Genomic DNA, 16,294 nt, shown 5'->3' with positions numbered 1-16,294 from the left:
AAATCATAAACTACCAATATCCTAAGTAACTGTGGATTCATCTGTTATCCATATTAGTATTTTTATTTTATTTTAAAAGAAATATGTTAAAATATACTTTATGTAGATGCCTTTATTGTACTCTACACTACTTTCATATCGACAACATCGGTGAAGTCGATGAGGTGTGTCTGCCACATGTATTGACAATATTCTGAACCGATGAACTGAACACTCTGAAATTCAATCACAAACGTGAACTTATGTTTGTAACGCTATTTCCGATATTTACGAAAGGCTAAGCTATTAAATTACTTTTATCGCCAATATGGATAATCTTTAAAGAGTAATAATATTTTATACACACATATTTCGGTTAAAATGCGCTATTTGGGGGCGTCCCCTTCTCAAATAATTGATAATTGATAATTGTGCAAACTGATTCTTACCTAAGTGATTTTAGTTAAAAAAATTTGATAATTTCATATAACGATTTGATAATGCTTTGATATAATTTATAACATATTTGATCTAATTCTAATCATAAATCTAAATCTAAAAAATAAATCCTAAGTTTGTTTATGGATGAAACATTCGTATGTTTTATCTATGGTTTGTTGTTGTTTATAACATAATATTTCACTGATATAAAGCCCGTATTTCACGAATTTGAAATAAAATCTCAAAGAAAGCATGGGCTTTATGACAGTCTTAACACCATTATGGCTTCGCGAATCAGCCATATTATGCCAACCCAGTCGTTGGATGCCAGCAATATTTCCATTTGTTAAATATTCTCTTAATCTCTTCTTATGACCTTAGGATCCTTATGACTCTTATGACCATCATAATTGATTTTAGCATTTTTCAAGCTAGTGTATGTCATCAAGTACACATCAGCTGTAATCATTTGAACTACACGTAATAGTTTTTTCGCTACACTGCTGTGAAATTACCTGTTTTCGTTGCATGATTATTATCTGCAAAAATCCATCATTACATTGTTCACTACGGCAAAAGAATGTGTACTATGCGAAAGTATTGTTTACTATCTTTTTTTTGGATTTTTCTGACGTAAACAAATAACGATTTGATACTGTTTTGTCAACTGTTTCAATTCTCATAAACCAACACTATACAACCAAAGTAAATATTTATTTTAAAATGCAGGCATGACCTAAAAAAAAATTATGAGTTTGCAATGTTCCTAACTGTGATAAAACAATATGCAATGTCTGTTTAATTAAGAAGATAATATTAGTCTTTGTAGTGTAGTGAAAAGTAACGTTCAAAACACGAGTTAAAGTGGTTCTACAGTCTACACATATTTTTGACAATTCAAAGTGCTCGATAAATCTCGCACTTCAAACATGGTCTCAAATATTTAATGACTCACTTTCTACTCTTGTAATGAAATATACTATGCCGTAACAAATAAATAATTAAACATAACACACATGTCTTATAAATACGTCCCCAACGAAGAAGCCTTTGTTTCTTCTTTTCCATAAGTTTTACAGACTTTTTTAAAATATTTTGAAAATAATTTGACTGAAAGCTACTTGAAACATTTTCTGTTTATTCATATCGTAAAAATTTAATGTTTTTGACTTAGATGAAGTATTTCACTTTACAATCATATGACACATAGGATGATAGGAGAGCTGTTAGTGGCTGACTCCACCCACTATCAGCCAATCAGTTGTGTCTGCCTCAGGCTAATATTTAGCTCACCAGCCTTGCGCAATGATTTGGAGCGCCAATTTTCCAGCCATTACTTTCCTATTCTAACCGTATTGAAGGGTTCAGATTTAAAAATAATTGTTAAATGTTTTAATATACTACTGGACACAAAAAATGCTTATGAAATTATACTTTATTTTGTGAAAATATATTTTCTTAATTTAACTTGGCTTTATTGTGTATTTTTTATGCAATATAAGTGTTTCAAACACACACGCAGTTAAAGTAGTCATACGTAATTGAGAATAGGATAGTATCTACCTTGGCCATGTGAAGTTTGCATTAATCTTACTTAGGATATATCAACTGTATTTCTTGTTTAAAGCCAATATAATTTATTGTAGTTTAATATTTATATATTGCTATTAAATACTTGACATAACAAATAAGTAAAATAAATAAATTAAACACGTTAGCAAATTTGTCAGTAAATTCAAGACCGTGATTTGTATTTAATTTTGAAGAGAAAAAAAAAACTTAATAATATATATTAACTAATGTCCCTTAATCAATTTAGGTATATTTTGACCGATTATTGTATTTACGTAGCTTGCCTCAGTTCCGAGTTTAAAATCATGAACAGTTCTTGCTGTGGTCCAACTCCCTTACGTACTATTTTATTCACGCTCCCCATTTACCATGATTAGGGGCGCCTGCCTTTTAAGTAAACATTTTGGCAACACGTTATTTTTACGTTTCACCCGTGTATAATAATACACGGGTGAAACGTAAAGCTATAAATTTTAAAATGAAACGCATATAAGGGCACCAAATTTTATTCTCATATAATAAAAGATATTGATATGATTTAATATACAATATGTTATGAAGAATATATTTTTCATGGTTCACCATGAGACGATATTTTATGTGGATCAGTAAAACGTTAAAACAGATTAAAAAATAAATTTAAGTGAAATCTAATGCTTTTAATAGTTAGATATGAATGCGATACAATTTATGACTTTATAGTTACATACTTTCTAGCCTACTATAAAGTTAACACCATTATGCAATAGATACTAATTATTATGATCACTTTGTTTCATTTATCGATTATACTTATAGAAAAATGCTTCCACGTTGTTTATGTTTATAACCTCAAACTTAATCAAAATATTTTTCCTACAGTTACCATAGTTACCTGACAAAGTGGGCTTCCTTGCACTGATTAAAGCACGCAAAATAGTGAATTGCTGCATTCACTTCCTTTTGTCACACTCATTCTTTTGCAGCACTCCAATATTCCAACCGAACAAAAATGTGCTGTAATTATTCACGTAATACGCGTGCAAAGTAAAATTAGTTGGAAACACTTAAAGACACTACGACTACGTTGGTGCAACGTTTCCAATTTTGTTCACTATTTGGATCCAACCTAACCTCAAAACGCGTTGTATAGTGTTTGAAAGACTAATTATTTATATGCTTTGTAGTAACTGTAAGAAAATATAATGTTTAACGTGAGTGCAAAGTTCCTTTGCCGCACTCAAGAAACTTTTTTCTACAGCGTAAATATTTTGTGCAGCAAAGTGCCACTTCGCACATTAGTTACACAAATAACTATTTTAGTCCAAATATTGGTTTAGAATCCAGAAACCGTTATTCGGCTGTAAAAGTTATGTAAGAGTACCAGTTCAATACCACCACAATTATTCCATGGAAAAAAGTTATGTTGAAACATCAACCTATATTAATCGTGAATGGTTTTATCAAACTCCGCCATCTTCGCTTGCGCCGGAAGCTACGTTGTGATTGGTCCAGGACGAACATTTCCTGTTGTGATTGAAGGTAGAAAATTAACGCGTTTCCGGGGAATTATCAACTCGACCTGTCACCCTCCTCTTAAAAGCATTTGCATACCGGAGATTGTAGAAACAGGAATTAATTTTATTACTTACAAATTAAATTTAATGGATTTATTCATTATCTGTCAAGACAGCTTCCTTACTCTCGCAATTCCCTTTAATTGTACGCTTTATTGTAACCTTACAGTTACCAAAAAATTTCAAATGTTAAAACAATTACCACTAAAGGTATATTTAAGCTATGAAACTAATTTTAGTTCATGGATGAATTCAACTGTATTCATCCTAATATTATTTGTTTGGCTAAGACAAAACATTTAAAACTAAATATAGACAAAAATATTAATTCTTACTATTTTTTAGGTATATAAAAAACTTTAAAATAAGTATTAATAGCCAACTCATGTCGATAAGCCTTTGATAATGAATTGACAATTATTTCCTCAAAGTAATAATAACATTTAATTATTCTTCTGCTGGTTCATTTAAAGTAAAGAGCAAAAATAAATACTAGAATTGAACTCAAGAAAGTAACAGAAGAGACAAGTTGAATTTTGTTAGACATTGTAACTTCCAACTTTGCACTTTCACCAATGAATATTCCATCGTGGAATAACCTCGAGGAAATGAAAATTATGGCTACAAGCTTGCCTGATCAAAAATTGAGTGTATAAGGTAGCATTACTCCTTAATTATGTATTATATATTTAGGGATTAAAAGTGTTTTCCAATTACTATTGAAGGATCACTCATTTTGTTCTTCACTTTGTCACTTATTTTATTAAAACGTTTTATTTTATATGGTGAATCACCAAACTAATAAAGCGGTATGAACCTACTTGTAAGGGTGTTAGGCTATTAAGCGATTATTCTTATAAACTTTAAACAAAAATAATTTATCATTTACATTTATTTTTATAACATCATCAAAATTCAACTTCTACAGGACAAAATAGCAAAATAAGAATAGTTAGGGATACAAATAAATATATTTTCCAGAATACACAGAGCAGATTAATTACTTAACAAAAAATTGCATCATAAAATAAAAGTATTTAAGTACGGGTGGTCTCAATAAAAACACACTGTTATAAGCCTTTCTAAGAGGATATGTATTGAGGTGCCACTTGACTGTGGTACAAAGGATGTTGAAGAGGCTACATTATGACTCTTTATGACTTGGCTCGCGGGCTTTTAATTTACACTTGAACTACACCGCACTCGAGAAACTGCTATACGACTGTTACCATCACACTGAACAGTCTTTAGTTTTATGAAACATATTAATAAATGAAAATTCTTTATTTAGAAAGGCAAAAGCTAGGGCCACATGGCTCTTTCTTACACTTAACCTGCACTTAAACATATAACATTTGTTTGGCATTAATAATTGCATAACAGGCTAGAATTTAAAACAATAATATATCTTTCTACTAAACACCTATCACTAATTAATGTAAAACATCTGTTTTCTCTCAGAAATAAAAATATTCAGTACAAACTAGGTAATCTACTACCTAGGCAACTTAATACTGCCTAGGTTCACTCTTGTATGATATTTTTGGTCTTGCATTCATAAGAAAAGAGATAATGAGAAGTAGGCTTAATTTTACCGGATTTAAAGTTAACAGCAGATATGTGTAACTAGTGTAACCTACAGTTACTAGTCTTTTAAACACTAAACAATACGTTTGAGGTTAGGTTAAATCCAATCGTTGAACGAAAATTGAACGTTAACCCGAAACAACAGGTTAAGTCGTAGTATCAATAGTAAAAGTCTGGGAAACAATACTCTAGCTGGTCGTAGTCGTAGTATCTTCAAATGTTGCCAACTTATTTTCAAGCGGCAACGTTAAATGAGTGCGGAAAAAGTAAGTAAATGCAAAAATAAGCTACTTTACATGCTATAACCAGTGCAAGGAAGCCCAGTTTGTCAGGTAACTGTAGAAAACATCATTTTTAGAGAGTAGATGTTGTTTGTGGATGAGACTTCATCAAGTGAGTCAACATAATCAGTCCACCAAACAAGACAAGGTGTCATATCGGAGAGTAGAAAAGTCACTTTCACTAAAGTTAAAAGTTGAACTTTTCAGTGTCAAATTACTGGGATACTAATTAATACTCGTACATTTCCATTATTAACCCCATATTAAACACTAATATTAGTTACACGTTAAATTGTTTAAGGGATACACGGACATCTATTATTTGGAACTACGATAAAACGTGATTTAAAGATGCAATTGTTTTTTGTAATTAATCTGCTCTGTGTATTCTGGTCAAGATATTTATTTACATTTCTAACTATTCTTGTTTTGCTAATTTGTCCTGTGGAAGTGTTTTTTTTTTTATTTTAATGATGATATAAAAATAAATATAAGTAACAAATTATTTTTATATAACAAAAGTTTTTTTTATATTTTTGCTTCAAGTTCATTAGAACAATTGCTAAATAGCATCGTACCCTTTAAAAATAGGTACACACTGATTTATTGGTTTAGTGATTCCCCATATAAAAACAAAACGTTTAAATAAAAAGTGGACACGGCGATAGTTTTGCAGAGATCTTGCCCTTCAATGTTCAGTTTCTGGTTTGTATAATCCAGTTTAATCAATTATATTAAATTAGAAAAACTATCGTGACTCTACAGTCTATGTTAAAAGAACAAAGTGGGTGATCCTTTAATAGTAATTAGAAACACATTTTAAATAACTCCATATATCAAACGTAATTAAAAAGTAATGCTACCTCATACACTCAATTACTGATAAGGCAAGCTTGTTGAAAGCCATAATTTTCATTTCTCCAAGGGTATTCCACGATGGAATATTCATTGGTGAAAGTGCAAAGTTGGAAGTTACAATGTCTAACAAAATTCAACTTGTCTCTTCTGTTACTTTCTTGAGTTCAATTCTAGTATTTATTTTTGCTCTTTACTTTAAATGAAACAGCAGAAGAATAATTAAATTATATATTATTACTTTGAGGAAATAATTGTCAATTCATTATCAAAGGCTTATCGACATGAGTTGGCTATTAATACTTAGTTCATGGTTTTTTCTATACCCAAAAAAATTGGGAAAATTAATATTTTTTTCTATATTTAGTTTTAAATGTTTTGTCTTAGCCAATCAAATAATATTAGGATGAATACAGTTGAATTCATCCATGAACTAAAATTAGTTTCATAGCTTAAATATGCCTTTAGTGGTAATTATTTTAACATTTGCATTTTTTTGTAACTGTATGGTTGAAAAAAGCGTACAATGCAAGAGTAGGGAAGATGTCTTGACAGATAATGAATGGCCAAGGTTTCCATCTTCTAACACCTAATACTACAAATGTGTAATACTGTTCAAATAGTGATATTTTTTATCAGCCTTTTACGTTACATGTTAAAACAGTTTACACATTTTAAGTCAAATCTCTTATAAATTTAAAAATAGAGTTTACTCTAGTATATTTTCTAGTAAGTTAAGCTCTATTTTATTTAGTTAAATTGAATTTTTCAATCTGTATTGTTCCAATCAAACGCAAAGCTGTAAAACATTTAAACTTAATTCAAACTATATGTTTGCAAAAATTTATTTATAAACTTTTTCATGAAACTAAAGGAAATAAAAGTAAAGACTGCTCAAGATCCTAGCGTAACTATAATATTTACCTAAATGTTGTAGATTAAATCGATCTTTAATTTTGATATATTCAATTGAATATTAAAGAATATTTCCGATGCATATTGCTTATGATAGAGTTCCCTTTTTTTAGCTTGAATGTAAAAAATAGTATATTTATTTGTTAATACTGGTATATCTTAGTTTAGAAAAAATACCTAACAACTGCCTAAATCGTCAAAATAACTCCAAGCCCCCTTGGATCTTCAGAGATAATTTTACTTATTACTATTTAATTCATCAAGAATGTTATAGAAATAAAAGTAATGGTTTTTACGGCCATTGTTTTAAAGCACAATGTTCCCAGAGCGGATGACTCCAGATAATATAAAACAAATAAGCTAGATTTATTCTGTATCGGTGTTGTGTTAATGTACATAAAGAGACTTTTGATGACCCCTGACTGTCGCCACCTTCATTGACTCCCTCCTGATACTGCAGATCACTTCAGGGGGATGTTGGGTTGATCTTATCATCACATGATTATCCAAGGCACTGAAACTTCAATTCAGTTATTCAATAATATATAAAAAAAAAACAAAAAAAAAACATAAACATCAAGAAAGTGTATGCTTGTGTTTTCTTAATTTTTGTCAAGCAATCGTTCTATGTTCCTTTTTCTTAATTATTATAAAATGATAACATATATGAATTACTTGAATAGTTCTCAACACTATTGACAATATGTGGGGAAAAAAGTCAATAAATAGTTTTTTACTAGATTCACTATGTTTACGCATTATTATCTGGATTTTAAATATATCTGGTTTGTTCTGTAATAAGACAACAATTCCATAAACAATTTAAATTTCCAATTTATAACAGAACATTGTGAATATCGTAAGAAAATCTATAAACTTAACTATGTCCAATTCCGATATTGACTAATTAGGAATTATTAATCAACATGATCATAATAATCATCAGAGAAAATTGGTTATTTCAAGTTGCACTTAGTATAAACTTAGTGGAATCTTATTATTAACATGTTTATCAAGGAAATATCAATAAAAAGTGAGTAACTCATTAAAATCTCAAGCATTGAGAGCATTGTAGCTTAGTCAAATGAATCAGGTTAACATAGAGGGAACGACTGAAGGTCACGTAGATCTCAAGATTAAGTCACGTAGCTCAGACAGCTGTTGATTTCTCATTAACTTAGGATTGTTTGAACCCTCATAAGACGCAGGTAGCTATGTAAGAAAAGCAGTTTGGAATATATAAATCAATTTAGAATAATTTGAGTAACCAATCAATGTTTTTGGTACAGAAATAAATATTTTGATTATAATAACTATAAATGTTCAAAGTATACTTTACGTAAAAACTCCTAAAATAAAATCCTAAATTATATAATACTGTGAGATAAAATTGCATTGCATGTTATTAAACATTTTATCATACTTTAAGTAATAAATAAATTAGCTGATGACTAATATCATGAAAAAAAACTACCTTTGAATAAAGAAAAGGTAACTCACTTATTCTCCCAGCAGCCACGAAACACCAGAGCAAGCCAATATATTAGCCCAGGTTTTACGTGATGTTTTTACTAGCCATAAATCGATGGCAAACATCCCACGAGAGAAATCCACTTTACCTAACTCAACTGACTCACTAATCAGAGTGCAGCAAACATGTGAACCAGCGCAATGAATTAAAAGAATAGCAGTGATACATATATAACACATTATCTTCTTTTTTGCATATACAGCACTTATTGTTTTAAAAATAACTTCAGGAACTGTGTTGAATTGCCCAAGTAATTAGTATTATTTATTTTCTTTTACATAAATAATCATACAGATTATTTTCTAACAAGAGATGTTAGGTTGTATGTGAACACAGCTTTAATATTCCTATATGCCTTCATATTTTAAATTAAACACGCCCTACAAAAATGCAATTACAGGCCCGAGATTTGATTAGAAATAGAATAAACACGTTTCAATATTGATTATGATGTAAAATGGATATGAGTTTGGTATTACTTGTCTGCACACTACAACCCAATTAACATGAAATTGTTTTTTAACCTTCTAATTCGTTACTTGACCAATAAACTTAATCCATCAGACTATTAATACATTCAATAAGCTTGTACAGTGAAATAAAAACTATTTAGAAGTATAATTAAATAATAGGCCCTAATATTTTGGTCTGTAAGCATCTTCCTTTACAATTAGATGCTTGGAAACATTGTTTAAGGCCTAGTTAGTGTAACTAGTTATAATTTTTAACTAATAGGTTAGGTAAGGTATAATCAATAAACATGTCTTCTAATGAGTATTGTCTATAAATACACGCCCACTGTTTGTTAAATAAATTAAAGTATCTCCGCTTATTTAAATATTGCCATTTTTTATAATTTATTATTCAGAAACTAGTAATACTGTGATTTTTGGTTCTGGCATTTTACTGTGAAATTCAATTCTTATATAATAAAATATTGTAAATAAAATAACTAATGTATTATTACGAGATGAAAGGTTCACAAATTGATTACCATTTGAAACAACAAAGGGGTAACTTATACATAGGAAGGTCCGTCCTTTATCAGAGGGAGTTCAAAGTTGAAGATAGGTCTACACTAAATTACATCACCGAAATTGCCCTCGTGAGAAGAAAATAATTACTAGTAGTGAACAGTTACTTTGAAACAATTTCTGGAATTTATCATTAAATTAGGATACCTTCAATTCATCTCTTGTACTAAAAATAATTAATTACATTTTAGAAAATTACAGATCACAAACTGCAAAGCTACATTCCCAGGGTTTAGCTGAAGTTTTACCTACCGTATATCGAGCTTCAGCTATCCCAAAGGTGCAATACGCTCCATGAATCCCACCAATCTAACCACTCCAGCTCCTGTAAACCGCCAATAAAATCTGGAAAAAACTAACTTTTCTCATTTACGTATCTCTGATATCACCTTCTGAATTTAAAATTACAATCTTAGACAAAAATATTAGATAACTGTAGATTGAACAATAGATTATGTAGAAATTGATGCTTTTCATGTGTATCTATTTCGTAGTTTCCATATTATTATTTTAGCAATGCTAATTGTATTTATTTCATAATATAGAACTAAAACTTTCATTTTAAATCCTAAAGTTATTATTTAATTTTTCAATTTAAATTATAAATATGTTTCACTTATTAGGTGGTGATATGAATTTTTTCGGTAAACACTATTTTAACAATGATGATCGTTGTACGGACTATTTTAGCATTGCTTGTATTGAGTTAGTAATTATATGATAAGTATTCTGGAAATAATGAAGTTGATTTGAAAAGATTTTAGAATACGATAAAAATAAAGATAAAACTGTCTGGAAGAGAATACTTTTACATATAAACTCAAATTTATCTGCACTATAGGTTTAGGTTTGATGGTAATAACAATTTCTTTAAAATTAACAATAGTACACATTATGGTTAACAGTGTGGTTAATTTACCGAATACCACCAAATCATAAGTTACCGACGCTTTAAGTCAACTGCTACTCTGGATTCAACGTCATCAAATTTAGCTTGTTTGAAAAAAAAAAACTATGGTTGGTAAAATTAAGCTCCAACTTTACTAGCTTAGAATAAATCATGCTAGTTCAAATCAGTCGTTTAATTTCAGTGGGTTCTTCAAGACGCATATGAAAGTGATGTAATCCGTTTTGTTGAGGTTGGAACCATATGACTACCTTAATGTCGATTGATTTTACATTTTACATTTTTGGGAGTGCTATTTTTCTTTTTCAAATTTTTACGGAACCCCCGTATTAACTTAAACTATACAGAATAATTTGGCTGCAACGATGGCAAAAAGTCTACATTGTAAACTTTACTACTACGTTTTGATAAGAATATGGATTAAATGAAAACATAAATATATTTACAATATGCCTGTAATCTTTTACATGAGCTAGTGGATAGTTAAATTCTGTGTACCAATTTAACAGTTTCTGTGTCAATGCATGCGTTAACAGATTGTCGTTTTTATTCCTACATTTAGCAGATTTTTCTTTAACATATTTTACAATCACATCACACATTAGGAGAGCTGTGATTGGCTGCCTCTACATTTTGTCAGCCAATCAGCGCCAACTGCCCCAGGCTAATATTTAGCTCACCAGCCTTGCGCCTCGATCTGTAGCAGAGATTTTCCAGCCATTACTCTCCAATTCCAAACCATATTGAGAAGTGTTTGAATATTAATATTCGTGTTATATGTTTTATGGATAATGCTAGATGTAAATATGTCTTTTGTGTGTCTAGAGCTATTGGAAAAAAATGTTTCTGACTCACATAAGTCATATAAATATCGATCATGACAAGATGTACGTAACAGTCGAAGTTAAAGTACTTTCCAATTAACTTTTAAAATGTAGAGTTTGTAGGTCAGTGTCCTTCTACTTGAGGACGTATGAACTATTTTTATTGTTCGGAGCTAACGGAAATTAGTCTTTATATGTTGCTAAAAACTTCATCAACGTAAACGGTAAAATAATTAAAATTTTTGAAAATTTGCAATAATCGAAGACTTATAATATGTTGCATTTATAATTTTGTTGTACAAAACAGATTTTGATCATATGCTACCTTTTTTCTTACGTGCTTATATATTCGTCCATGTTTTGTCCAAAGTATCTTATACCAAAATAGCTTGCCTCGCCATTTAACATCATGAACAGCATGCTGTGGTCCAAAGTCTTTACGTTCTGTTTTAATCACGTCTTCCATTTACCACGTTTCACAGTGTGCCTTACATGCCCCACATAGAATCTAAAGAATCTGAATCTATATATAATGCTAGGACGGATTTGGGCTTTGCATTCCAAATTCATTATAAAATGTATAAATAGTAATTATGATTTTGTGATTTTTCTATATTGTTTTATTATCATTACTACATTACTAAATAATGCCAGTAAATTAGCTAGCACGTTTGAGTGTGTTTTCCCACGATATTTCCCAATTTGTGAATTCGTTTTGGCAGCTCAAAAAGATCTAGCCAAAATAAAAGAGTGTCCTTCAAATACAAAATACTATAATACATGGATCCATGGAGATTTTCACAACATTCATGTACGTTTGAATAAAGAAAAAAATGACTCAATTGAGGTAACTCACTTACTCACCTAGAAGAAACCGAAACACCAGAGCAAACCAATATATTAGCCCAGGTTTTACGTGATGTTTTTACTAGCCATAAATCGAGCGCAAACATCCCACGAGAGAAATCCACTTTACGTAACTCAACTGACTCACTAATCAGAGTGAAGTGCACATTTGAATGAGTGTAATGCTTTAAATGAATACCCATCATACACACGTTAAACGTATTTCATATTAGTGCACTTCTTAGCACTCTCTGGTTATTCAAATTAACTGGACTAATTTAGAAAAGTAAATATTGTATTTTAGGTTGTAATCTCATTTGACCTGAGCTCAAGCTTCACTAATTAGTGAGGGTTGAAAATACACTTTTTGCTCTTGTGAAATATATTTTTGGACATGTAGAAACATTATTCAACAAACTAAATTTAACAAACAAATATGCATTAATTGTTAGGATAACCTCTCAAGACGACCTCCAACTAGTTTTTAATTTTGGCAATGCAAATTAATAAACAGCTTTTCAGTAATTAATTCAAATAAACGTCTTTATGTGTTGTTTTCGGGTACTAGACCCTTTATATGACACATTATTGATAAGAATGCAACGATAAGCTACAACCAATTAAGTCAAAGATACAAGATTTCGATACATGCGATTGCCAACAATATAAGCTTACAACAGCTGACTTTTACTGCTTAGGGCTAAACAGGCTTTTTACCCCCTAGAGAGTAAAAGAGCTACGTTCGAACCACAACGCAAGCATCAAAAACGGGAAAAGGCTGTTTTTGCTGGCTCATGACGAAAAATATTTTAAAATTAACTTTATGGTGTTGTAAACAATAAAATAAGCTACATTATGCAATACTGTCATAACTAAGTATAATAAATTATAATTTGATGTATGCTTTTTAATACATAGTAACAACGTGTATCTTCTTATAAACTTAGATAATTCCACATACTACTTTATGCGAACACAGTACTCATCTTCTCAAATCTCTTTTTATGTTTCAAGTTATAAGCTTCCTGGATAATCTATTTACCAGTCCGTGATATAATCACAGATTTATAATAGGGATAGGCTAGATTTTATAAATACGTTTCGGCTTGAATACTTTTCATTTACAAATGAAAACTCTTTTGTAGGCTTCTTAAAACACATTTTTAATAAATTTACGTTTACAAATAAAAAAATCATTGACTTCACACAAGTCACAAAATAAAATATAACACTCTACTTATGTGGTAATGAATATTTTTTTCAATGGGAGAATTATATTCTAGACTATAGAATTCAACACATTTTCAAAAAGACAATTTCTTAGTATTTTCACAACAATAATCATTATATTAAATTTAATACAAGCCATAGTATAACCATAATTTAAATTTTTTTCAATGTTCTAAAAATGTTGTTCGATATTATTAATAAAACATAAACACCTTTACTAGATATTCTTAATACAAAATTAATGTACTTAAATTATTTGTTAAATTGATTAGCCAGAGATACATCGTCATAATAAAAAGTAAAGGTACGTTTAAATTAAAAACCGTCACAATAAAAACATGCAATCTATTCAATAACTTGTATACAATAATAGGCATTTTAGTAACTTGAAAACAATTCAAATAAGAAAATCATAAATCAAATTATTTAGTAAAAAGGGGTAACTTACAGCGGGTTTTTGTGTAGAATCTGTATGTGCCATAGATGGGATAAGTTTTTCTACAAACAACTTACTGAGTTATTTGTATTTATGTGTATTGATGAATTTGAGAATGACTCATTAACTAATAACAGTACAGAAACCATGAGTATGAAGCAAAGTGCTGCAAACGATTACCCTCATAAATTGATTACTAGTTGAAACAACAAAGGGCTAACTTATACACGGGAAGGTCCAACCCTTATCAAGGGTAGTTCAAAGTTGAAGATAGGCCTACACCTTAATTGCATTACAAAAATTACCTCGGTGAGGTGAACACAAGTGGCTTTAGAATTTTGAGATAATAAGTAAGGTTTTAATAGGTTTCGAATTTTGTTATTGGATAGGATAAAAATATATATACATTTTATATTTATGCAATATTTGATCGTTATAAATTTCATAAATATTTAATACTTTTCCTTTCATTTATATAAGTCCCTAAAGTATTCCTTTAATTACTTTTCACAGAGAAAACAATTAAGCACCCAGACTTCACAAAAATAGTACAAGCAGATGTTCTTATTCCGTTTGTCCTAGACACTGCACCCTACAAAGCCACATGCTAGTTTCACATTATAATCATCGATTGTAACTTTTGAATATTAGTTACACATAGCTTAATATATTCTAAAAAATAATGTTAGTCAACAAGGTAACAAACTTGAAATGGGTAGAGCTGGATTTGAATACAATAAATTTAAGTACATCTCTCGAAGTAATTTTAAGACTTTTTATTCTTAAAATGCCTTGCAACCATATTGATATACATTTTTAGGGACAAAGAGACCATGTGATAACTGTATTCGTAATCATTTATGAATTAAGTTTGATTATAAATAAGAGATTTTTGGAGGAAGAGCTTTCATGATATCATAATTTTTTTTACTGAACCCTATATAACTTAATGGTTAAATATTATATTCTAGCTATACAGCTATTGTTGTAGCTATATATATAGCTATTGTTTCACGTAAAAGCGTATTAAACATAAATCCCTGTTTAGAAAACACACGTTTATTTTATAAATCGTTTGTAATATTATGAGCCAAGATAATTTATTTGCATATTGTCAAATATAAAATCAACTCAGAAGATCAGCTACGCTTACTTTTAGGGATAAAAGGGAATACATTTTATGGTATATTTCGTTGTTTTTATCCATGTAATAATAATTAGAATATGATTGAGTCAAGGTAAGATCACTGAAAAGTAACTCTTTATTCATAAATTAATGAATTTGCCTGAGTATATTTTTATGACATAAGTCGTTTTGATAAGTAAATTTAGAGCGCATAGGAAATTCGACTACAAAACAAATTGTAAAAGTTCGTTCAGACAAGAAATCATTATAAGAATTCTCAATGTGCAAATGCAAACAACAACCGTAATTAAAAAAATAAATAAAGCTTAAACTGTTGTTAAAATACTTTATATTTTGTAAAAAAAACCTGAGACAAAGATGCTAAAGACATTGAAAAATATATGAAAAACAACACTATAACACTCTAAATAAAGATTGTGTTAAAATGGCTGGAAGGGACACAAGAAGCTTCATGGTCATTATAATTATATTTTACTTCTCTCCAGTAAATAAAAACAAGTTTTAGCTCGGTTTAAATATTAGATTTCATTCTTTATTCTACCTCTTATCCATCATTTCCCTAATTCTTTGTAACCTATCACTTACAGCTTAACTGTATTTAACAATGTAAATCATTAGCTAAATAATATTAAATAGAATACTTCTAGAATTTATGTAAATAAAAAATGATTATAATAACATAAAATTATGTCATCCAGTTAGGGTTTTCACGAATTTATTCCTAGCCGTTCTAACAATTACTATAAAGTTATTTTAAAACTTCAAACGTGTATAATACTTTACTACCAAGAGTCCCTGTTGTGCACTCAAAATACGGTATTATGTTGTGCGCTCAAAAGGACCAACAGTTAATTTACTCAAAGGAAATGTTTTGATAATTGCATATGCTTTGCAGAAAAGCACTCGGATCATTATATAAATTTTGCAACCTGAGGACAAACAATTACAACCATATTTCAATTGCAGCTTGAAACTCAAAGTAGTCAAAAGCTAACATATCGTAACTGCCTCAAGTTGCTTTGAGTAGCTTGTCTTTATCATAACGACATGTTTATAACAGGCCAATTAGCGTGCATATTAACTCCCTAGCAGAGCCCTTGAATATAAAAGAACCAGATAAACTCCAAAGTGCAAGTGAACTAAAACGATAGAT

The sequence above is a fragment of the Macrosteles quadrilineatus genome, unplaced genomic scaffold, assembly GCF_028750875.1.
Source record: "Macrosteles quadrilineatus isolate MER2022 unplaced genomic scaffold, UCM_ALF_1.0 Scaffold_2__2_contigs__length_208266976, whole genome shotgun sequence".
In the NCBI taxonomy this organism is placed as follows: Eukaryota; Metazoa; Arthropoda; class Insecta; order Hemiptera; family Cicadellidae; genus Macrosteles; species Macrosteles quadrilineatus.
The sequence above is the reverse complement of the archived record's forward strand: the minus strand, read 5'-3'. Positions refer to the sequence as shown.